The sequence below is a fragment of the Trachypithecus francoisi genome, unplaced genomic scaffold (genome assembly GCF_009764315.1).
Source record: "Trachypithecus francoisi isolate TF-2019V2 unplaced genomic scaffold, Tfra_2.0 Lachesis_group8, whole genome shotgun sequence".
Classification (NCBI taxonomy): Eukaryota; Metazoa; Chordata; class Mammalia; order Primates; family Cercopithecidae; genus Trachypithecus; species Trachypithecus francoisi.
Genome location: NW_022681473.1, coordinates 113,997,248 through 114,022,103, shown reverse-complemented (window position 1 = coordinate 114,022,103; position 24,856 = coordinate 113,997,248). Strand labels below are relative to the sequence as shown.

The window sequence follows — 24,856 nt, the reverse complement described above, 5'->3', positions numbered from 1 at the left end:
TTTCTGTTTGAACAACTGAAGTTCACTGAGCTCAGATAACTTGGGGCAGGTCCAACGGACGAGTTGGGAAGACTCTGGGGCCAAAGGCCACCAGGCCACACCACGCCTCTCCTAGCCCTGAGTTTTGCTACCTGCTTGCGTGCATGTGCAGGCAGAGCGGGTGGGTGGTGGGTGAGGAATCAGATGAAGCCGCCTAAGGAACTAAACATGTGGAGTGGTGGAAAGGCAAAGGAGGTATAAGCAGTGGGCCGCTGGAACCCTAAGAGAGACTAGGCAAGAACCGGGAGAAGAGATGCACCGGCTGGTGGCTCAGAGAACTTAGGTTGAGAGGCGAGGGGCGGGGCCTCGGGGACGGAGTCGACCATTTGGGGACTTGCCAGAAGAGCCGCCTCTCCAGGGGAATGAAAGGTGAGGGGAGCGTGAGTACAGGCATGATGGGAATCTCCGTAACTTGCTAAGGCAACTCATCCTTACCTGTCCTACACCCAAGAATAGACTCTTCTATGCTCCCCTGGGGGTATCTCTCTTGCAGAGTAGGCAGGTCAACGACGGGGAGAGGGTCCTGCAGAGAGCGTGCCCCCCTCCGCCACTTGGTACGACCCGTGCCCCCCGCCGCTGATCTGGCAGGCTGCGCGCGCACCCTTTGGCGGGGCGCGGGCCGGCGGGGCGCAGCGGCCTCTACGGCCCGCCTCCGTCTGCTTCTCCCCGGTCCCTCCTCCCGCTGCTCGCGTGCTCCGGGCCGGCCCAGCACCCGCCGAGTTACGCGCCCGCGCTCCTCGGCGGGGAGGAGCGCGGCCGCGGGGGCGCGCCCCGGTGACTCCGCCCCCCCAGCTCCCCTCCCCTGAGCCCGGGAGCCCGGCTCGCGCGGCTAGGTGCGAGGAGACCCGGGACCCCACGCCCGCCCGCCCTGCCCAGCGCCCCCGCCCCGGCGTGCGAGACGCCGCTCCCTCCTCTGCCCTCCGCGGTGCATGGAGGGGCCCGTTCGGACCGCCACCGTAGCCGCCGCCGCGCGCGCGCGAGGGGATGACCTGGGGGTGGCTTTCCGAGCCGGCTGCCGCGCAGGAGGTCTGGAGGCTTAGCCAGCCCCGCGGAGAGGTGCGGGGGCGGGGGTCCCGCCGCAGGGTTGGAGGGGGGGTGGCGCGCGGGCACTGGGCTTGGGGGGCCTTGGCTTAGGGGGCGGGCTGGCGTTCCTCGGAGGGCGTGGGGGTCCAGGGCTGCGCGCGGGGTTTGGATGCTGATGCGTGCCTGGCGGGGAGCCCCGGCGTTCCGCGTCCTCGGGGGCTCGGAGCCACCTCGCGGGAGGAGGCGGGGTGAGGTGTCAGTGACACGACGAAACCTCTTCTTGACGATGGTCCTCGGGGGCAGGTGAGATGCCGCAGAGTGGGGAGCTAGGGCGCCCGGGCGTTTTCCCAAAGGAGCCAGGTCTCTGGCCTCTCTCAACCTCCATCCCCGCAGAGCGCCCGCGAGAGACAGTGATTTATGTGTAGGGAGAAGCAGGAGAAATTTCCTGCACAATGTATCTTTCTCTGCCTTCACAAGACTCAGTGACTTCCCAGCCCCAGGGAGTGTATTTTTCCTTCTCCTCTGTAAAGCTTTCTGTGGATTGCATTATCATTTGCTAAATACATTACAGCTCGCTATTTATTTCAGTCGGCAGCTTCCAGACCTTTGTTGCTTTCTCTCCACATCTAGGAATTTCAGCAATAAATCACTGAGGGGGATAGATAGACTCTCTTGCCCTTCCCTTCATTGTTCTCCCTAACCCCACCAAATCAGGTGGAAGGCTCTCCAAAAGGAGCTGTTTCCAGAGTGCCTGCCCTTCCTCATCAGGACGACAGAGGGTGGCAGGTGCTTTAAGGGCAGACGGCTTTGCAGTGGGAATCCAGAATTTAGGGAACCTCATCAACAGAAAGTCTGCCTTTGTGTCCCAAACCAGACACATTGAAAAACGGGAGGTTGGACTAAAAGCTCACATGAGATTTATTTTCAGGCCTATGCCAGTAAAGATGAAAGAGGCCAAGTCAGAGAATTCTGATTCCTTTCTGCGCTGATAACATAACCCTCACATTCCCAACTGACACTTGGCATACCTAGTGGACAGTGTCTCCAAGGAGAGGAAAGTGAGGAGGAGGTTAGAAAATGAAATGAGTTTATTGTCAGCATAATTCTAAACATTCTATGACATTTTATAGTCACCCTCAGTCTATTCTTAGCTGAAAATTTGGGGATAGTTCAACTTTTAGGATAAGATGAAAGAAAACCTTCAAAAAATTTTCTAAAAATTTTAAATTAGTGCTTAACTAGAAAGCATTCTTCGGAACCCGAAAGCATCAAATACTGCAGTCTCTGTTATGCACATGTTGAAATGAACTGCCTCACACTTGAAGTTATATGAGAAGGATGGAGAAAACCTGTTTCATTTTGTAAAGACGTGCCCTGGGTGTATGTTTGGCAGTGTGTAGAACAGAAACATTTATATTTCTATTAAGAAACACACAAATGTATATTGTTTAACTTTCATGCAAAAACTTCCCAGTGTTTGGGGAATCTGTCTTTCTTTGAATGGTTTAGTCAACCAGGAAAATTAGTTACTAGAGGTACTGTGCTGTTGTTTGTGTAATAACTCACTTGGGATGCTTTGATTGATTGCCATGGTTCTCATCAACCTTCTCTTCTGTGCAAAGTACTTAAACAGCTCTGACTCTCAAGCCTTCAAGTACAAAGAACCCTTAGGACTTGGATACTGATCTAGCTTGTGTAGCTTGGCTTCTAAATCTATCTTATGCCTTGCTTTCTTTGCAGGTGGTTTGACTTTGCAGGAAAGGAATTAAGTTCACTTTAAGATAGGACTTGCTGCCCCAGATCGTCGAGGTATATACAGATGAAGGCAGTAGGTGGGAGTAGGAACTTCTGTCCTAGGGCTTTGCTCTAAAGAGGGCAGGTAAAAATTTGTTGACTATTTATTTCTTGGGCTTTCTTCTTCTTTTCCCACTTTGCCCATCTGCCTTCATGACTTTGTAGACAATTTCATGTATGGTTTTGTCAACATGTGAGTGGAAGTAAAATTTTCCTTCTGTAGAATTTTTTTTTTTCGCGAACATTTAGACTAAAAATTGGTGATTGTTTCTAAGTTAAATGCTAGGGAAATGATTTCAGGAATTAAATATTATCTTAGTAAAAATCAGGGAAGGGTTAGAAAATAAATAATGAATTGAAAAATGTGTTGCTTTAACATGTAATGACATGAGCCAGTGCCCTGTGATCAGCTGTGGCATGATGTAGAAGTATGGGTAAGACAACACAGTGGAGCTGTAGATGAGCTGTGTACATGGTAGCCCCCCCCTTTAAGTAAATGAACTTAATACAAACTAATTAGATTAGAAACAGAATTTGGAGTCTGGTTGCCAAATATGTTGCTTTGAAGGACTTGCTTTCTTACAGTATTTTTTTGATGGGGAATTTTTTTCAAGAAATTTCGTGAACTTGAATTCGAGAATGTCTTATTTTTACTTACATTTTTATATTGTGTGTAAACATTCCATGTGATAAGTTTTTGTTGTGTATTTGGCACTAATTCACTTTCAACAGCACAGGGGAGGGCTTTACTTGGTTCTCTTCTGTTAAAAATAAGGGATGGTGTATGGAATATTCTTAATGTCCCTTGAAAAATATTGGATTACAATTAAATGAAAAACTGGTTTGTTGTTTTTTTTTTTTTAATCCTTCAAGTTTTCCCTCATTGTTTGTGCTCTTTCCTTCATTGTCAGGCTTAAAACATACAGTATCATTGTCATCTGTCCCCTGAATAATGGTCCTGAGGTGATATTATTAATGTGGCTTTTTAAAATCAAGCTAATTATACTTGCCTAAAAGAGCCACATGTGTGTGATTCTAGCTGCCTGGTGCCTTTTAAGAGCCCTGGAGACAAGCTAGTGAATAGAGCTGAAAATTCATTCTGTATTTGATTAAATGGAACAGACTCGCTGCTCCTTACCCCAGCAGGGGCTATGAGATCTCTTGATCCCCGAAGCGGCTCCAAGACCCTGGGAATTCCATTAGCGAGCACCTGAGGAATTTCTGCCCTGCAGTGCCTTTTTTGTATGTGTGTATGTGTGTGTGTGCAGAGGGAGTGGAGCAGAGCGGGGATTGGGGGAATGTGGGCAGGGGGAGTTGAGGGGGTGGAGGGAAGGCTACATTAGAAGACTCCATATGTTGGCAGATCTAAAATCAAGGCATGACTTAACAGCTTATCTTGTAAGAGAAAAGCCCAACCCAAAGGCAGATTGCTAGTCCAGACTTTATTACAAGCAGGACTGCAGTGATGTGTGTTTAGCACTGAAGTGAACTCCAGTGTAAGTACAGAAAGTGGCTTCTCTGCTTTCCCTCCGAAGCACAAGCTTATACACGTTGCAGACTTGGTAAGTTTTCTTTGAATGATCTTTTGATAAATATGTAAAATTATCTTACTGTTTGGTCTTGCCTGTAAAGGCTGATGTATCGTTTTAGTAACTTTCAAACAGAGAGCAAAATCAAACTTCATGTGAAACAAATTGTTTTGCAGTGATGAAATGCTTGTTTGAATAGGCATATTTTAGTTTACTCTTGATAGAATTTGATTGTTTCTGTTACATTATTATTATTACAGAATTCTAATTTAGATTATGTCTTTTCTGTTGTCTTTTTAGGAATTCTATCATTTCTAGTGTTTTTGAGGCATTACTTTGCAGACTTGCTAGCAGCGCCAAGTAAATGAAAATATATCTGCCAAAAACATTCTGTATAATCTTTGGAGCAACATTTTTGAGAAACATTAATGTGTCTTCCTTCCCAAGTCTCTCTTCCCCTGCCTCAAATAATGTTTGGGCACAGCCTTTTTTTCCAGAATATTAGCCCAGTTTGTTTCTTGTGTACTTTTCAAGGAAGACTAGTTCCGAATGGTGGATAGTGTAGTTAATTGGTTTTCGTCTACCAAGAATGTGAATTCCAATGCTCCTAGTTTTCAGCTAATGCAGAAAGCAGTAGCATATTTGATGGTTCATTTGATATATTTTGTTTCCAAGTAAAATCATGTTGTAAATAGTGCACAGCCTTTTCCGTCCTACTCCCATGTAGCCCTCTACCAAATTCTCCTCACAATACAGTGTGTTTAGAAAATAAAGAAGCCTTTTTGAAGATATGTTTAGCTTTTTTTCCACCTTAATCCTGAGTGTTTCTCCTACTGCTATGGCCAAATTGAAGGGACCCTGGAATGAATTGGAGTAAACACTGCAGTTTGTGCCTGTCGCACTCACAGCTGTTTAGTCGCTTTGCTGTGGGGTATATTTTGATGGTCAGAGAGAATAAAAAACTAGCCCAAAGAACATTTTGTTCTGCTGTATATCGGTTGGAATGTGAGTAGGGACTCCAGTGCTTAAGAGCCACTGATGTGCCTTTAATCTTACGTGAGAAAAAAAATATGGGTTATATTACTGAACTTAAGTTACGTATTTTGTTTATGTTTTGTTACTTGGAACTGTGAGGCCGATTTTGTTTTGATATTACCCTAATACAAACAGGGAATTCGGAAGCTGACGCAGAGCTTGCTTTTCAGCTGTTCTCGTTCTAGACCAGCTCACCTCTTGTTATTTATGTGAGCCTGGGCAATGATCTTGACTTAAGCCTTGGGGGTCTTTATCTGTAAAATGGGGATAGTAACAGAAATTATGTCTTATTGTGGGATTAAATGTGATAATGAAATTCAAGCACTTGGCATATAGTAAAACCTCTGTAAATGTTAGCTGCTGTTATTTTTATTAACTCCTCCTGTAAGTGTAAGTGTATTACTTTGATCCAGAAGTGATCTCTTTGAAATACTCAATAATGAGTTCTCAGAAGCTAGTAATAGTGTGGGCACATGGAACACTACAGCTTTCTTAAATTTGCAGTTGAAACTTAGAAGGCAGTTGGACATCATGTGTTATTTTTTTCCAGTTGAGGTGTAACATGGTAATATACACAAGTGTACAGCTAATGTATACTAAGTGAACAGCTAGATGAATTGATTGTTACATATGCACATGTCTGTGGTAAGCAGTACCCAGATTGAGATATAGAACATTTCCTTGGCCTTAGAAGGCTCCCTGGTGCCCATCCAGGCAACCCTCCCTCTTGCTAGCAGGCAGCAGCTATTTTGACGAAATAGAATACATGAGTTTTGCCTGTTCGTGAACCGTATGAAGATGGACTCCTACAGTATATAGTCTATGTCGGAGTTCCTGCGCTGCTCAATATTGAGCATTATAATAGACACAAGCCTGTGAGATTTGTTCATGTTATTGAATAACTTTTATTTATGTATATAGTACTAATTCATGCTTTTAAAATTGTTGTAGAGTCTTTTGTGCAGTTTGAAATTCATAGTAATTCATTTTATTGGCACATTGGAGGAAAAAAGAAAACACTTCTTCCTGCATTACTAGAAAATCAGATCCCAATGGCTATCTTAGGAAAACAACCATGACCTCATTTTTATTCACAAAACTGGATTTATTCACTACTTGAAGGTATAATTACCTTCAGTTACAATTCCATAAATCAAATGCTTTGAAAACTGTATTCATTTTTATGTGTGTGTTTTTAGGAGGAAGCCTCAAAATAGGGGAAAAGGACCATCTAAGGTAGCTTATATCTTTCATGCTTAGGATTAAATGCCGTAATCAACACTTAGCGTTGTACAGAAGTAACCACCAGCCCAGCATTAGTGTAATATTCTTTGAGTTTAAAATGAAACACTACAATGCTTTTCTGAAGAAAAAAAAGAAGTCCACCATAAAAGGAAGAAAGTAGAGCTAGGATGTTATACTGCAGGAAGATTGTGAAGAACAGGACCAAGCACTTATATCAGGATGAAGAGTTTTGGCCACTCACCTGTTAACAATTGTGGCCAGGCTATGCCTATACATTTAGAATTTCTGTTTGTATTGTTGAAATTGTCAAATAGGCTAAATAAAATTTATTTCACAAACAGACAAGATGATTCAGTAGATGAATCAGAAGGGTTTTTGTTTGTTTGTTTTAAATTTTGGAAGGGACTTTGGCTGCAGTTAATAGCTTGTATTTCTGTTATTGGAAATGTTGATTAAGGATTTTCTGGGTGTTCTGCTTGAACACTAGCCATTTTTCTCCCAGGAGACATTGTATTTTTCAACATTTATAATTTTATTAAATCTGACTATTCATAGCTCTTGACACAAGGTCATTCTTCACGTACAGCCATATGCAGGGATGGGTTCCCCTGGACTGGAGAGGGGCAAATTGTCCCCTTTTCTTCCTAAATCATACCATCCGTGGCCAGGATTTCAGTGGGGTTGGGAGTGTTGAAGTAATGATACATGATTCATCTTTTGATCTATAGGCGCACTCAAAGATGCAGATTATATTTCAGAAGAAAGAGGAACTATCCAACAAATAGAGCTGCCTCATGTGAAACAGTGCTGTTTGGAAGGGACATGGGCTCCTGATTCCTGGAAGTGTTCTAGTGGCATTTGCAAAGGGTACTGTGGGAAGAATCTCTTCCTTGGGTGCGATATTGAACCAAATAACCTCTAAGGCGTTTGTAGGACTGAGGCTCCATGAAATAGGCTTTTATGGTGTGCCTAGGCTACATACCCACCACGTACCTGGTTTTGGAGGTAGGAAATATGTTAAAAGTTCCAAACAGCCATTGGATAAATACATTTTTTTAAACCAGCTCCAGTTTAAAGTTGGAGATTGCCTCAACTTGCTGGCTGTTTTCACCTTAAATGTAATCCTTAGTTTATCACTAACAAGTAAATGTCAAATATTTTTTCCTCCTCTGCTTAAATAGGGACTTTTTCAATATTCTAATTGTACCAGTATCAGAAATGATAATACTTAAAAGTATAGCATATATTACCTTTTTATAGGTATACATCGGAAGCCATTTGTTGGCCCAGTTATTTATTCATTCCTACAACAGATTATATGTAAACATTAATAAATGGCCCTCTTGTCCTTCCTCCACTGCAACTTTTCTAAACTTGAGTTACAAGAGATAAATCACTTATATAGGGGGAAAAGGCCGATATCAGTGACTCATCCAAGTATCAAAACCATATTCAAGATATTTTCTGGGATCCATAGATATTTAACCATGTACATATCTTGTATCCGTAAATGTAGTACTTTATGATATTTAAAATGATGGAAGGAACTGTGGAATCCTGACTCACCAAAATAGTGTTTTCTCCATTTTATAAAACAGAAAAGTATATTGAGTTTTTACTGTTTTAGATTTATGTATGCCCATCAATACCAATTCCATCCTCCCTGTAGCTGAGAAGTGGGCCTTCTTTATCTCTTCTCTGTTACCATTACTTTACCCCTCCATCCTCCTTCTTAAACTTTGGGAGAAGGACAGAGGAGATTCAGCAGGTGAGATGAAAAAAATGCCTTTGCAACTCCCGCTTAAACTGCTACTAACTCATCCCCTTGTCTTCAGTCTTGGTTTGTCCCCTTCCAGATCACTGATTTTTCTTACATTTTGCCTGAGTAATGATCTTTCTGAAATGTCAATGTGGTCATGTGACTGCTTTCATTAAAATCCTTTCAAGTCCCTGAATTGCTCACTTATTGAAGCCCAGGTCTTTAATTGGATATACAGTGTTGTATATCCTTTTGGAAGGATACTGGAAGCTTCTGCCATCCCAGCTACTCTGCCTTCCGTGAATATACCATGCTTTCTCGCAGGCTGGAGACACATCTGTCCTGGCACTGATGCGGTATCATAATTGCATACGTGTTGGTCTCCCCCTTATTTCTAAGGACAATGTGATTTTCCCCTGTGTACATTGGCCTGCCCACTCCTTTCTTTGCACTCTACTGAACAAGTCCTAAACACTCAGATATCCTGGATGGCATTAATGTGCATTTGAATTTCTGGGTGAGGGGGTGTGCTCAAGTGCATGTTCTGATTCAGTAGGTCTGGGGTGAGGCCCAGTATTCTCCCTTTCTAACAAGTTTCCAGATAATCCTGATGAGCTGGGTGGAACACACTGAGTAGAAAGATGCTGAACCGTCTTCTCTAGGTCCATGAATGATTTCAACACACAATGTTGCTCTTAAAAATTCAGTGACATTGCCGGGCGCGGTGGCTCAAGCCTGTAATCCCAGCACTTTGGGAGGCCGAGACGGGCGGATCACGAGGTCAGGAGATCGAGACCATCCTGGCTAACACAGTGAAACCCCGTCTCCTAAAAAATACAAAAAACTAGCCGGGCGAGGTGGCAGGCGCCTGTAGTCCCAGCTACTCGGGAGGCTGAGGCAGGAGAATGGTGTAAACCCGGGGGGCGGAGCTTGCAGTGAGCTGAGATCCGGCCAGTGCACTCCAGCCTGGGCGACAGAGCGAGACTCCGTCTCAAAAAAAAAAAAAAAAAAAAAAAAAATTCAGTGACATCAATGACTCTCAAGTTCAGGGAGCGATACCACAGCTTCAAGTAGTGAAGATGAACGAAAGCTTTAGATAAAGAAAAAACAGTTACATGTGGAAGATACTAGGACACGCGTTATCAGGCTATTACTGGAATCCTTGTCAAATATTCTGAATATTTTAACAATTTTATATATTTAAAATGTATATAGTTGTTCTGTGCAACATTATTCAGTGCCCAGAGAGCTGATGTCATGTTTTGTCTTTTTGTATTTTACAGGGGTGGTTCTGGGTATGTAGGTACTAGAAAATATATTCTGGATTGTGTTTCTTGCCAGGAAAATTTCTGACAGTTACTGGCTTTTTACAGTATCAGAATAAAAGTAATTAGAATTCTTTATTTTACTATAGTTTGATATCTATTCAGTGAGTAATTGTGCACACTGCCTGGTTAGAGGTAAAATTGGCAAGGCGAATGAATGTTTATTGGATAAAATACTTCTTTTATCAGGCCATGAAATTACTGTAGTGACATCAGAACTTGGCAGTGTCTTATTCCAATAAAAAGAAAAATAGCATTGCAAGCTGGGGATAAGACATTTTTCCTGCCCATTTAATTTGGCTTCTTTTCATGATTTTGGCCTTAGGGTGTGTGTATAACAAAACAACAACACAGTGAATAACAGGCAGTAAGAATTAGGGAGTGAGCATGGTTTCAGCTGGAATGGACATAGTGTTTATCACTAACCTCTATTTCAGTCGTTCTAATGGTCCCTCTCCTGTTGGTGACTGTGAGAGTGTGAGAGTGGGTATGGGGAATCCTCATTTATAAAATGGGGTTAAACGTCACAATTTGGCTTGATATTACATAGCTTGCAATGTACTGAAAGCATCTGATACTGGCTCATAAAATGATCATGTGGCTGAATGTCTGAATGTGATTGTGTATGTGACCGTATAGTTTTGCTGGAAAGGTGCTATTTATCCCTCCATGTAAAAACACCAGTCCAATAATATCAGATTACCAATCAGAGCAGTTTGATTTGATTTAGTGTTTCCTCCTTCCCATTTCATCCTATGCACTGTTATTGTGAAATTAGATTTCTAGATATGACCATGATTTAATGACAACTCATTATCGGGATTTTGGTCTGGTGTCCTAACATCCAAGCAGTAGTTCCAGTAAACCTTGAGACTACTAAACCTGGAGGAGGTATTTTTATAGTTCTTAATAGATTATTAAACTCCTGAGTAGAGCCACACTGGAGTCTTAACTGCTATGTTGTACCCATGATTTATCTCCTGGGTGCATCTTACTGTGTGATCAACTTTTTAAATGAGGTCGTTTTATTGTTTCTTCCATTAAATCTTGGATGTTCATCCAAAAGGAAATGGCAGGTTTTCTTCTACAGTAATAAGAATTATAGTGAGGTTCTGCTGAGTTGGTTCTGGTGGGTAAAAGTATATTTTACACCTAGTTGTAAATACAGTTGTCCCTCAATGTTCATGGGGGATCCATTCCAGGACATGATACCCCCTATTGCCTGTGGCTATCCAAATCTTTAGATGCTGAAGTTTCCGGTATTTGCATATAACTTATGCACATCTTCCTGTTTAAATCATCTCTAGATTACTTATAATACCTTACACAATGTAAATAGCTGTTTTACTGTATATTTTAAAGGTTTTTTTGTTTGTTTTCTTTTTTTTGAGACAGAGTCTTGCTCTGTTGCCCAGGCTGGGGTGCAGTGGTGTGATCTGGGCTCATTGCAACCTCCGCCTCCCGGGTTCAAGCAATTCTCCTGCCTCAGCCTCCGAAGTAGCTGGGATTACAGGCACCTGCCACCATGCCTGGCTAATTTTTGTAGTTTTAGTAGGGACGGGGTTTTGCCATGTTGGCCAGGCTGGTCTTGGACTCTTGACCTCAAGTGATCCACCCACTTTGTCCTGCCAAAGTGCTGGAATTACAGGCATGAGCCACCATGCCTGGCCTGTATTATTTTTTATATTTTTATTTTCCAAATATTTTTGGTCTGTAGTTGGTTGAATCCGTGGATGAGGAACTGTGGATACCAAGTGTCGAGTGTGTATACTCAACGTATTTTCAAGTCATATTATAATTTGATGACAATTGTTGTGATCTCTAAATCAGTAGTTTGATTTCTGTTTATTGAAAATTAGGCATACTTTCTTTTTTATAGTATGAGTCCTTTTTAGGGTTACAACAGAAATAAATAGATCACATTTCTACCCTGAGTTCCCAATTCCAAGCTCTAGTCACCATGTTTTAAATTATTTTGTATTTTAGTTGGGTTTCTCTCTTAAAAGAAATTACAGTAATGATGTTTTGACTGTATATAGGTCTTTTGTATAATTTTCATAATACATTTAGAGCTAAATTTTTTTTGTTTGTTTTATTTTAATCCCATGGCTAACTAAAGCCAATTTGGAGTCATTATGAGATTGGCTGTTACTCATGGTCTCCTGTTAGGCTAGCAAACACAATTGATGTTATTTGTTATTTCTTTTGTGTTTGAGGATGCATTTTAAAAGAGCTATTGTTGGCCAGGTGTGGTGGTTCATGCCTATAATCCCAGAACTTTGGGAAGCTGAGGCAGGTGGATCACCTAAGGTCAGGTGTTTGAGACCAGCCTGATCAACATTGTGAAACTCCATCTCTACTAAAAATACAAAAAATTAGCTGGGCATGGTGGTGGGTGCCTGTAATCCCAGCTACTTGGGAGGCTGAGGCAGGAGAACTGCTTGAACTCGGGAGGCAGAGGTTGCAGGGAGCCGAGATTGCGCCGTTGCACTCCAGCCTGAGCAGTAAGAGCAAGACTCTGTCTCAAAAAAAAAAAGAAAGAAAAAAAAAGCTATTGTTATAGCGGTTAGGTCTTACACTAATTTCACATTTGTTATTATGACAGCAGTCGTGGTGGGGGTTTTAATTATACAATACAGCTTGTGCAAAGATTTCATATCAATATTTTGTGGTATCAGATAAACTTGAACTCAGGGTTTGGACTGCAGGCATCTTAGTAATGTTAATAGGAGTCTTGTAGCTAACTCCCAAAGTGGATTTCTAAATGTGAACCTTGGTAAATCCAGGCGAATGCTTTCCACCCCCCTTGAAAATAATATCCGAAATTATCTTAAAAAAAAACACTGTTAGTGTTTTACTTGTTATTTTAGGGTGTCTCTTCCCAGATAGGCAGATTGTTAGGGAAAAGATAAGGAAGTGATTACCCTTATAGAGCAGAAACTATAACACTTGGTTAGATTCATGTTTCCTTAGCTGTACATGTATACGGGACACTTAATTGTGATTATAGGTGTCAGCTGGCCATGGAATCAAAGCAGCAGCCACCACATCTCAAATGCTACAGGCCTTTGACAACCAAGAACGAGAAACTGGTTTTTGAGTTTTTCATTTGTGCAATTAAGGATTTTTTTTCCTTCGTGTTGAAATGTTGAATTTTTCCTGGAAAAAAAAAATTACATGGGGTAGACGAAGTCCCCATTCGCACGTAAAGGCTCTTTCTAATTCACTGAGAAATATTAGTGTCTTGTTTCCGATTCACCTAGAGTGAATGCATGCTGCATGTGTACTTGGGCAATTGAACAATAACTAATATAGTGTCAAAGGAGTGAAGTATTGCTTTTTGCAGAGCCAGGCCCTTGTCTGTGTGTGTGCCCTGCAGACTGTGAGAATGGAGCCTCCAGGGGACTGGGAAGGAAAAGTCCTGACCCAGGCTGTGCGTTGCGTGCACAGACGGGCCTAGGAGGAGCCACAGCACACCTCATCCCTGGTCCTGTGCTGAGGAGTTTGTATTTTGGCAATTACAAATCTTGTTTTGTGCCGGGCGCGGTGGCTCAAGCCTGTAATCCCAGCACTTTGGGAGGCCGAGACGGGCGGATCACGAGGTCAGGAGATCAAGACCATCCTGGCCAAAATGGTGAAACCCCGTCTCTACTAAAAAAAATACAAAACCTAGCCGGGCGAGGTGGTGGGCGCCTGTAGTCCCAGCTACTCGGGAGGCTGAGGCAGGAGAATGGCGTGAACCCAGGAGGCGGAGCTTGCAGTGAGCTGAGATCCGGCCACCGCACTCCAGTCCGGGCGACAGAGCGAGACTCCGTCTCAAAAAAAAAAAAAAACAAATCTTGTTTTGTGATTTTTTTTTTTTATTCTGTCTACAGAATAATTTTCTCCTTTCCTGTTTCCGATAGTGATCATTTCTTAAATAACTTTTATAGAGCCCTTTGTATTTTGCAGAGTATTTTACAGACTTTTTTTTTTTTTTTTTTTTGCTGCTTACAGGAAATGTATGAGATTGTAAAATTTTTGTTAGGATGGAAATCATGAAGACTAAATGATTAAGCATTGATATCAGATGTAAAAGTTTTAATCTAGTTCAAAGTTAGATGTCCTTTAAAATATCTCTTTCGCATGTTGGAGAAAAGTGTTATTTGGAACTTTAGTCTTTCTTTTTAGGTTTATTTTAGGCTATAATTGCACAGTTGTATGTGTTTAGGAATAGATTAAAATAGTTAAATTGTAAGGGTACTTTTTTTTGTTTTTTTGTTTTTTTGGTGTTTGACATTTCTAAACCGCAAGCTCTGCGTTCTAGATACTATTGACCTAATGGAAAACATTGAAGCGCATTTTGCCTAAGGTAAAATTGACTGCCCTGGTATCTTGTATTTTTAAACTCATTCTTCTGAAGTTCTTCTAAAGAAGTCATTTCATTTTCTTTTCCCCTAGCCACTGGGATCCTGCTTTTTAACACTTTTCTTTAGAGCAGGCAGAATCCTTGGATGCTTAGAAATTCTTTTAACAGTATATCCTGGCTGAATATGAAGTATGAAAGCCCTTTCCAATTATATGTAAAGAAGTTACCAAGGAGGATGTTTTAGTTCATTGTGTCTTGGTTATAGAATGAATACAAAATCTGAATAAGGATGCTGTTTTTCTTATTTTAACTGTTGTTCCATGGTGCCCCTGCAGCCAAAATGTGACCAATGGTATTGAAACAAAATTTGTTTTTCGATTTCTTGGATATATTACAACATGAATTCAGGCTTTGCAGTTTTAAGTGATTCCTTTAGTATTGCTTTTGTCAGTTGTTAACTATTTCTGTTTTGTTTTATATCACTGTGTAATGCAGGCCAAAACAAATGTTTTGGCATTTAATGCTAGCTAATTGGTGTTATTTTGGTGTAGATTCAAATAGTTATTAACTGTTTAATGAGATAGTTTAAAAATGGTTTTGATGACTTCTGATGACCATATTGAGAAGGAAGGAAAGAAAAATAGATGTTCTTAAAGCCAAAGGTTCCTCCTCCTCTGTTGAAATGAAGACTGAGTTGTAATAGCAGGGGAGTGCAGCTCCCAGTACGAGGTGTGAGGCTGTTTATTTTCACTCTGGAGATGTATATACTACAGAAGGAAAACTCTGGCCTTGCTTAACCTAAGCAAGTCATTACTTATCTACGATCTGTCAAGCAATTTGATTAAGGTTGACAGAGCTCATATAATATCAGAACCAGGCCCTCTTAATGATTGATGATGCTTGTCTGTAGGTTTTTCTTTTTTTTTTAATTTGAAAAGAGAAAAATTGAACAAGAAAGACTACTTGTTCAGATGTCTAATTGCCCAGTAGAAACTGTCTGTAATATTTTTATCTATAGTGAGCAATATGCATTAATTTGTAGGCTGTTTTTTAGGTTATAATTAAATGGCTTAAAAATAATAATGTTTTCAGGTCTGCAGGTTAACTTGGCTTTTAAAGAATTAGATTGGGCCAGGCGCGGTGGCTCACGCCTGTAATCCCAGCATTTTGGAAGGCCGAGGCGGGTGGATCACCCGAGGTTGGGAGTTCGAGACCAGCCTGACCAACACGGAGAAACCCTGTCTGTACTAAAAATACAAAATTAGCTGGGCGTGGTGGTGCATGCCTGTAATCCCAGCTATTTGGGAAGCTGAGGCAGAAGAATTGCTTGAACCTGGGAGGCATAGGTGGCAGTGAGCCGAGATTGCACCATTGCACTCCAACCTGGGCAACAAGAGCGAAACTCCGTCTCAAAAAGAAAAAAAGATAAATTGTTGAAATTTTAGAGAACCTGCTTCATATCTTAGTATCTTTCTTAACATGGGTTTCTTTGATGCTGTATATTCTTTATGATAGTAGAATTTTTTAACCTCTAGGAAATTTTCCTCTTCATTCTCTAATGAAATTGAATTATTTGGAAGTCTTTGGCTTTAACTTAAGGGATTTTTGACCCTTTGCCTTCTAACTATATTTGGATGATTTAATGATTTGGATGATTGTAACAGCATATCTGGGGCACTGAACGTTGCTGCTGACCTCTTTGCTAGATTGTTCCTTATCTCATTCCCATTACAAACAGATTAATACAATGTGTGATGGGAATGTGCCAAATGTTCTTGGCAACACTGTAAATCATTAGTCTACATACACTGTTGAGTCCAACTGAAGACCATTTCTTTTCTCTTTTTTTTTTGAGACAGAGTCTCACTCTGTTGCACAGGCTAGAGTATAGGGGTGCGATCTTGGCTCAGTGCAACCTCCGCCTCCCAGGGCTCAAGCGATTCTCATGCCTCAGCCTCCCAATTAGAGTAGCCGGGACTACAGGTGTGTGCCTCCATGCCTGGCTAATTTTTGTATTTTTAGTAGAGACGAGGTTTCTCCATGTTGGCCAGGCTGGTCTCGAACTTCTGACCTCAAGTGATCCACCTGCCTCAGCCTCCCAAAGTGCTGGGATTGCAGGCAGGAGCCACCACGACAGCTGAGGACCATTTCTTGATTTTTATCATTTATGTCATTCACGTACTACTCTTTGGAAGTAGATATGGGACTGAAAGACATCCACATCCTTATTTTACATAAATTTAGCATATGGAATTTGTAGATTAATGAAATGATTGATTTTAGAATGAATTTGTGTTACATACATGGGAGCTTTAACCTAGGCATTTTTGGGCAGTGTATTATAGCAGTTTAGACTAGGATAGGTCCTGGAGTCAGAGGCCTGGGGTCAAAGCCAGGCTCCACCATATTCTAGTGATGTGACCCCTCTGTGCCTTGATTTCCCCATCTGTATATGGTGGTCCATGGGGCTATGGGATCATCACATTTAGTCTTTACAGGCAAAGTGAGGACATAATAACTTGGGCTAGTGATTGGCACTTGCTAGGTGCTTATTGCACGTGAGCAGTTGCTGTTGCTGTTGTTGTTCTGTTTGAGATGGAGTGCTTTTATTGACAAAATGTGATGTTATTGTGATATTGCTTACTTAGAGACTGTCAAATCAAAATAAAATGAGTAGGATTAAAATTTAAGGAACTCTTGACGTGGGAATAACTATAATTGATTGTATGTGCTTGGGTTGGTGAGGACATGAGCAGTTAGGGGAGTGCTGTAATATGTAATGGTAAAAGTTTGGGTAAATTCTCATATCCTCAAGCAACTGAACACTGTCTTGCTTTTCTTGCTTTAAATTTTCAGTTTTGTTACTCTCCCTTTCCCCCTCCATCTCCTCAAGCTTAATGTAAAGTAAACATTCTTCAGTTTAATACCAGGTAAATAACATTGATTTTTATAAGAGATGTACTTCATACCTAGCCTTACTAGGCTAGGTATGAAGCAAGGGATAGCTAAAAGTAAGGGGATAGCTATTGTTGGAATCCTTTGCTAACTTTTCTAGTAGTAGTTTTTCCCCGCAAGTATGAGTGTTGTCATCGATGGGAAATCCCAGTACTTCCTAGAATTTTTAAATGTATACTTAAATACTGAGCGTGATTGTTACATCTGTTCTTTCAGGTTTCCTACTTTTCTTTTGGGCTTACATGTGGTTGGAGCAGATAAACACTTAACTGTGATTGGTAGTATTAAAAACCACCAATAAAGTACTATCCTCAAGGTGCCTCACTAAAAGAAATAGAGTAGAAGTGGGGTCGCCAGAGCAGAGATTTGCCTGGAGATAGACCAGTGTGCACACTGTCAGCTCCACCCAGACTCTCCTCTGTTTTGTTTCTAGCTGGCCAGGATGAGTACAGTAGAAGTTGACCTCAAGTGGCCATTGAAGGTTGGGATTTAGTAATGGAGGGGGATCCAAAACACTGGAACCAGAAGGCGTTGTAGAATCGGAAAATGACAAGGGGGCCACCGTTGTCCCTTTTCAGCTGGCTCTTGCCTTTCTGTCTTCAGCAGTGACAGTAACAATGCTTCAGAAAGTAGATGCTTGTCTTAAATATTTTTTAAAAATATGATTTAGATAAGTCTTGAGCATCTCATCCTTTTCTTTGACCCTACAGATTGGCATGATTACTGAATTTTTGTCCCTGGTCTATAGGTTTTCAAAGCAGCGCAGTAATTTTTGTAGCAATATTGAACATGAATGCAGGAGAAAACATTGTACCACAGCTCTAGAAATGCCTGGACTTTACCATATCTATGTGGGTCCCCTAAAATAGAGGATAAGTTTATTGCATTGCATGTATAGAGTTTTGTTAGGGTAATGGTCTTCATAGCTAGGGTAGCATTTATAAGATTGTTACAGCTTTTTTGATTCTAGGGAATGGGAATCTTGTATTTGAAATTTCAGTTCTTATCCTACCATCCCAACACCATTCTCAGTCCAGATTTGTGAAGATGTGTGATCAAGGAAACAGCTATGTGTTTGGCTAGTTACAACGCCGTTTCAGTGAATATGTCTTAATTGAGATGATAATATCCTGTATTTTGCTAGAAAGATATATATCCAGCAGTGTCATTGCCAGATCTTACTGTAGTCTGTTAACAGTGAATTTGTTTTTAACAATCCATTATTTTGCAGGGCAGCCAGGTGTAAAAGTACACCCCAATATATAATACCAAAGTATGAAGAAAACCCATTCAATGAAAACTTTTTGTTATGTGTTAATATTTACTTTTTGTTGATGAACCATATTAACATGGGATCTGTGCAATATGTGTGTTCCTACTTTGTGTAAGGTCTTCTCCAGTGTTGTGCTTTTCAAGTTTGGCACACCCATGCTGCCGTGAGCTAAAAGATAAATCTCCCACTTTTCTTTTCACCTGTTTCAAACTTTGTTTGTACAGCGTTCTATAATGTCATGTGACCTTCAGATGTCACCTCTGTGATCCAAAAATGCAAATGCAACTGGGCACTGAAATTTTGGGACCTGTCTTTGGTTAATGTTCCAGACTTTGCTGGATCAAATTATCACCATAATTTATTTATCGGCAATACATAACCACAATGACCTTTTTTTTCAGTGAATTTCATACCTCCTGAAATCCATCCGCAGATTAGAATAGAGAAAAAGAACTAAAACCTGGCAGGTTTGAGAATCTCCCAGAATGAGACGTGGCCATCGATTCGCACTGAAGTGAGTGGATGTAAGCGCAACTGTGTGTACTCAAGGCCTTTCTTTTATTTAGGAAGCTGTGTATGGAGCAGGAAGGCTTAGGCCTGGGGTTGCTCTGGGTGCAAACCTCACCCCTGTCTTTATTTGCTGTGGTCCCTTGGGGAGGCTATCTGAGTGTTCTTTGTTTTCTCATTTGTCAAGTGGAAATAATACCTATCCTTAAGTTTGTTTGAGGATTGGTAACAGTGTCGCTGGTAGAGGGTCGTGACTGCAAGTTGTCCAGGTTCTTGGCATTTTGAACAAAGGATTGGACAAAATGCCCAGCAAAGCAAAGAAAGAAGGAAGCAACAAAAGAACGAAATTGGGGATTTATTGCAAACAAAAGCACACTCCACAGTGTGGGAGCGGGCCAAGCAGCGGCTCAAGGGCCCGGATACAGAATCTTCTTGGGTTCAAATATCCCCTAGAAGTTTCCTGTTGGCCACTTCATGCTCATCTCATGTAAGTTAAGTGGTAGCCCGCAATTGGTCTGATTGGTTGCAGGAAGGAGCCAACCAGGGGCCAAAGTGCAGTTACAAAGGTAACACTTATGTGCAAACATCTGATTGGTTGCTTTTCACAAAGTTATACTTCTGTGCAAAGGAAGACTCAGCCCGCAATCCATCTGATTTGTTGCTGACAGCCAGTTTCCCACCTACCATGCAGAAAAGGTCAAAGGGAGTAGCCTCTGGTCCTTTTGTTACTTAGGTGTGGAAAGTTAGGGTTTGCCTTTCAGTTTAGCTCTAGGAAGTCTGTGTGAAACAGCCTTAGGTTCCCTGCCTCCAGACCCTATTCTCCTGCCTCGATAATATATGTAAAATTGGCCAGGTGAGATGGCTCACGCCTGAAGTCCTAGCACTTTGGGAAGCCAAGGCAGGTGGATTGCCCAAGCTCAGGAGTTCCAGACAAGCCTTGGCAACATGGTGAAACCCAGTCTCTACTAAAATACAAAAAAAGAAGCCGGGCATGGCAGCGTGCGCCTGTAATCCCAGCTACTTAGGAGGCTGAGGCAGGAGAATCGCTTGAACCGGGGAGGTGGAGGTTGCAGTAAACCAAGATTGTGCCATTGCACTCCAGCCTGGGCGGCAGAGCGAGACTCCTGTCTCAAAAATAAATAAATAAATAAATAAATAAATAAATAAATAATAAAATCTTTGAACTGTAAACTTAATAATTAGTAGTTATAAACCTAATAATTGGTAGCTGTTATTCTTTGAATAATCTCATAAAACAGATGTTTAATAAGATGCATACATATATGTTTTTGCACAAACCAATTATTGTCTGCTTTGTGGAAGCAAGAGGCGGGGGTGGATTAGATTATCAGAATTATTTGGCAAGATTTTTCATACTGCATGTGTCCCACCTTCTTGTCACTTACAGGTGACCCACAATTACCCCTGGAAATGTGGCATAGCTCTGCTGTGCTGAGGCAGAAAAATGAGCGCTATCGACTCAAAACAGTTCAGTCTTTCTCAGGTAGCTCTGATTTAAATACTTGTACAATATTTTAAAATCCTAATTTTATAATTGCTTATGAAGATGAATTTATGTAAATAAATCAGCAAATTGGCTGGGTGCGGTGGCTCACACCTGTAATCCCAGCACTTTGGGAGGCTGAGGCAGGCGAATCACCTAAGGTCGGGAGTTTGAGACCAGCCTGACCAATATGGAGAAACACCGTTTCTACTAAAAATACAAAATTAGCTGGGCGTAGTGGCTCATGCCTGTAATTCCAGCTACTCGGGAGACTGAGGCAAGAGAATTGCTTGAACCTGGGAGGTGCAAGTTACGGTGAGCCGAGATCACGCCATTGCACTCCAGCCTAGGGAACAAGAATGAAACTCCGTCTCAAAAAAAAAAAAAAAAAAAAATCAGCAAATTGGTATTGCCTAATATTGACAGGGAACAACTCGCATGCGAACTGGATTAACCTCACAGGTATGTGCGGGTTAAATTAGCATTGTGGCAGATTGTTTAAAAAGTGTATTTGATTTTTCCTTAGATGTTTACCAAATTTAAGACTTAAAAAGTGTTGGCGAGAGGCGGGATCGATTGACCTGATGGTTTTAAGAAGATTTATGAAACTGTTTGTGGTTTGACCTAGTTCATCTGTCCAATACTGCTAAAATCTGCTTAAAATGTATCTTAAGAAGTTACCCTGTTTAGTGCTAGCGTTATGTGGTAGAATTTTGTTTTAACATGGTTTGCTATTACATGATTTTTACTATACAGAAGTTCATATGTTGCAGGAAGCCTATGTACAATAAAAACCGGATAGTTTAGCCAGTAATGCCTGGGTGTGTCAAAAGTGTGTGAAGAGAGTCTGTTGTGTTTGTTTTGACTACAGATCCTTAGAGCCTCCTAAATGTAGAGGTTTCCATTTACCCACAGTTGGTCGTATGCCTTTTAGAGCTTTTAAGATCATAATAAATGTTTTGCAGCTCACCAAGTCATTTCTATTTGTGAACAAAATAATAGTGCCTTTGGTGTTGTTTGTGGTCTTTTTCTCTTAGGTTTAAAGGGACCCTTTTGTTAAACTATTTTAATTTTTGCCTTTTTTTTTTTTTTGACGGAGTCTCACCCTGTTGCCCAGGCTGGAGTGCAGTGGCGCGATCTTGGCCCACTGCAACCTCCTCTGCCTCCCAGGTTCAAGTGATTCTCCTGCCTCAGCCTCCTGAGTAGCTGGGATTACAGGCATGCACCACCACGCCTGGCTAATTTTTGTATTTTTGTTGGAGATAGGTTTTCACCATGTTGGTCAGGTTGATCTTGAACTCCTGACTTCGTGATCTGCCTGCCTCGGCCTCCTAAAGTGCTGGGATTACAGGCGTGAGCCACCGCGCCTAGCCTGCCCATGTTTTTACTGTAGCGCTGCACCATGCTCTTGGTTAGTCACCTTGACTTTAGTACCTGTTTTAAATTATATATCCTGTAATCACTTTTTAAAAATTGTTGTAGTAAAACACAAGTCAGTGTGGTTAAGTAACTTCATAATTCCCAGAAAACATTGCTGGGTTTCTCACAGTGGAAGTTCTTTCATTTATCACAATTTACTAAGCACTCATTTCGTGCAAGGTGCTTCCCAGGTGGCGTCTGTACAGTGATGAGCAAAATAGACAAGGTCCCTTTTCTCATGGAACTGACAAACTAGTGGTTAATCTAGTTCCTCTAGAAATGTTTTAGACAATTATATTTTAGAGCAATTTTAGATTCACAGCAAAACTGAGTGGAAGGTACAAGGATTTCCCATATACCCCCAGGCCTCTGTTCCCAAAGATGTTTTTTTGCATTTATGTGACCTGTGAATAAACTAGTCTCACTCTTTTACTTATTTATTTATTTTTGAGTATAGTGAGTCAGGTAGGATCATCCGCTCTGTCCCTTCATGACTCTTCCTTGTCTATGCTTTTTACACACGGGAAATCAGATTACAATGAAAATGAAGGCCATGAGTGTGGAAGGAAAACAGTTTTAAAACGTGACATTGGAGAGCAGTGTGCTGAGAGAGCGAGGGGGCGATGGGGGTTTTGAGTGGAATGTAGGGCTGCTTATGATGAGGGTCCTGCCTCTGAGACATCAGCTTCCCAGCAAGGTCTAAGAGTTCGGCTTATTTTGGAGGGGAAGCTTAATCGTGAAGACAGGGATAGGACTCTGGGACACACTGGGGCTTTTTGAGTGGCAGAAACCTGTCACTGCCGAGAAGAGTGATAATGCTGTTTTAGGGAGACTGTCGGCTGACACTGAGGATGAAGAGCTGCGGAGTACCTGTGCATACAGATGACTCAGCCTGTTTCAGAGCCAAATGTGTGGTGTTGAGCAGTTGTAGCATAATCCTACTGATTTAAGACAGTGAAAACGTTAAGTCTCTAGATTAGTTGTTTTTTGACACTGATCTTTGAACCAGCATGATCTCTAATAAAGATTTTATATTCGTCTGGAGTAAAATGAGAAACAGCTAACCAAAAGTCATAAGCTGCATTTATACTGAAATTACTCCTTGCTTACTACTTTGTGTTCTAATGAAATACCAATAGTAGATGGCAGTTACTAATTTTAAAAAATGTTTTCAGGGCAGATTTTGGAAAGCTTACAGAGGACATACAGGTATTTTGTTTGTAAATTTTCTGTTTATTGAAATCCCAAAGTTTGGGAACCATTGCTGTGATTTCCATTGAGTACAATGACCTACATACAGTTATCTATCTTGGGAAATGGTTTCTGTGCTGTTTCTCATGCTAGATGTTTCTCCATCTGTAAGATTTATGCCCAAGTTTTTATAATGCCTCAATATCAAGTAGGGTTCTCTCTCTCCAGCCATAGACTTAAGGTGACTATTTATTCTTCTCCAACAGAAGTGGAAAGTTCACTTCGTTTTAGGGGCACATTCATTGTTCTATGTGCTGAGGTTAGGAGGCAAGTACCTAAAAGCCTCTGTCTATATAAAAACTGCTTTGTAGATGTTTTATTAGTACTACTGGTGGTTCTTTTAATTAGTAGTATGTTTTATTTGCACCCTGAGGCTGTTCAAGCACAGAAGGTAATTTAAATCAACAAAATCATTTCTTCTGTTTTGAAATACTTACATTTGCCATCTGATCCTTTACTCCTGAGGTACTTACTTAGGTTGGCAGGGAAACTGGGAAGAGAAAAAGATGATTATGTGGAGTTATGAAACATCTTAAAACGTAAGTTCTTGGAACACTTTGTAACTAAATAGTTTTCAAATTGGAAATGCTCTTTTGTTCATAACCAGAGATTCTTTTTTTTTTTTTTTGAGACGGAGTTTCACTCTTGTTGCCTGGCTGGAGTGCAGTGGGACAGTCTCGGCTCACTGCAATCTCTGCCTCCTGGGTTCAAGCGATTCTCCTGCCTTAGCTTCCTGAGTAGCTGGGATTACAGGCGCCCGTCACCACGCCCAGCTAATTTTTGTATTTTTAATAAACACAGGTTTTCACCATGTTGGCCAGGCTGGTCTCGAACTCCTGACCTCAAGTGATCCTCCTGCCTTGGCCTCCCAAAGTGCTGGGATTGCAGGCGTGAGCCACCATGTCCAGCCTGAGATTCTTTTTTTGAGATACTGAGTCTTCATGAGAAGACCTATCTCTTTTAATGTATACATGTTTCTGACAGTCTTTCCAGAATTCTGTGGATACTTTACTGATTGTTTGACAGTGGCTGTGACATTCACAAAGTAAAGTTGGCTAAGGAAGTTTTTCCAAATTCTTTACCCATATATAAAGTGAAAGTCCCGCCTCTCCAGGTTCTTAGAATGAAACTGTGAACTTCACGTTTTCTACTGTTTTTTTTATTTTATTTTCAACTTAGCTTTTTGTTTTTTTGAGTGACCATGAACACTCTTTTTTGCTTGCAAACTGAAGTGATGAACTTAAATATTTAGAGCTGAAATTTTGTTGATTTTGGATATCTTTGCAGTTTTTCCCCCCTTTCCTCTTAGTGCAGTCATTTTTGGAGCCTGCCATAGATGAGGCAAAACTATAGTGTAAGATAAACTTTTAAGTGTTTGTATTTTTTTCATTTACACACAGCATTTGTAAATATTGTCATAGAATTCTAAAGCTGGTAAAAATTGTGGAGTTTTTTTCCCTTTGCAGACAGGACCTAAGCCATACTAAGTTAGTAAGTGTTCTGCCTAACATTCTCTAGGAAAAGGAGATGAATCCATTTAGACCACCAACTAATAATTTTGTTTTCAATATATTGTTTTGAAAAATTAGGGATCCTGTCATGTTTTGAAACTTTTTTATACCAAAAAAATTTAAAATTTAATTGCTTATGAATTGCTATACAAGAGTTAAAGATGTCAGAGATTGAGTGTTTTAAGAAATGAGGTCAAGGTCTCTGTTATTTTATTCTGCTTTATCCCCCCACCCATATTTTTTCCCTAACTACCTTGACTATAGGAACTCAGTATGTTTTTGCTGTATAAATGAATGAAAAACTGCTCTTTGCAGTTTTAGGTTGTAGATTCCCACCCC

The 24,856-nt window shown here is 41.0% G+C and overlaps 1 protein-coding gene across 3 annotated transcripts in view; it reads left to right on the top strand.

Moving 5' to 3' along the window:
* Positions 1–662: 662 nt before the first annotated feature.
* The window catches only part of CDON (cell adhesion associated, oncogene regulated), a 102,526-nt gene continuing 78,332 nt past the window's right edge, over positions 663–24,856 (top strand). For 2 of the 3 annotated variants that reach the window (XM_033204849.1, XM_033204846.1), the window contains exon 1: positions 663–1,095. The gene's annotated coding sequence lies outside the window, so the exon portion shown is untranslated. The remainder of the gene's footprint in view (positions 1,096–24,856) is intronic. The other variant, XM_033204847.1, reaches the window with a different exon arrangement.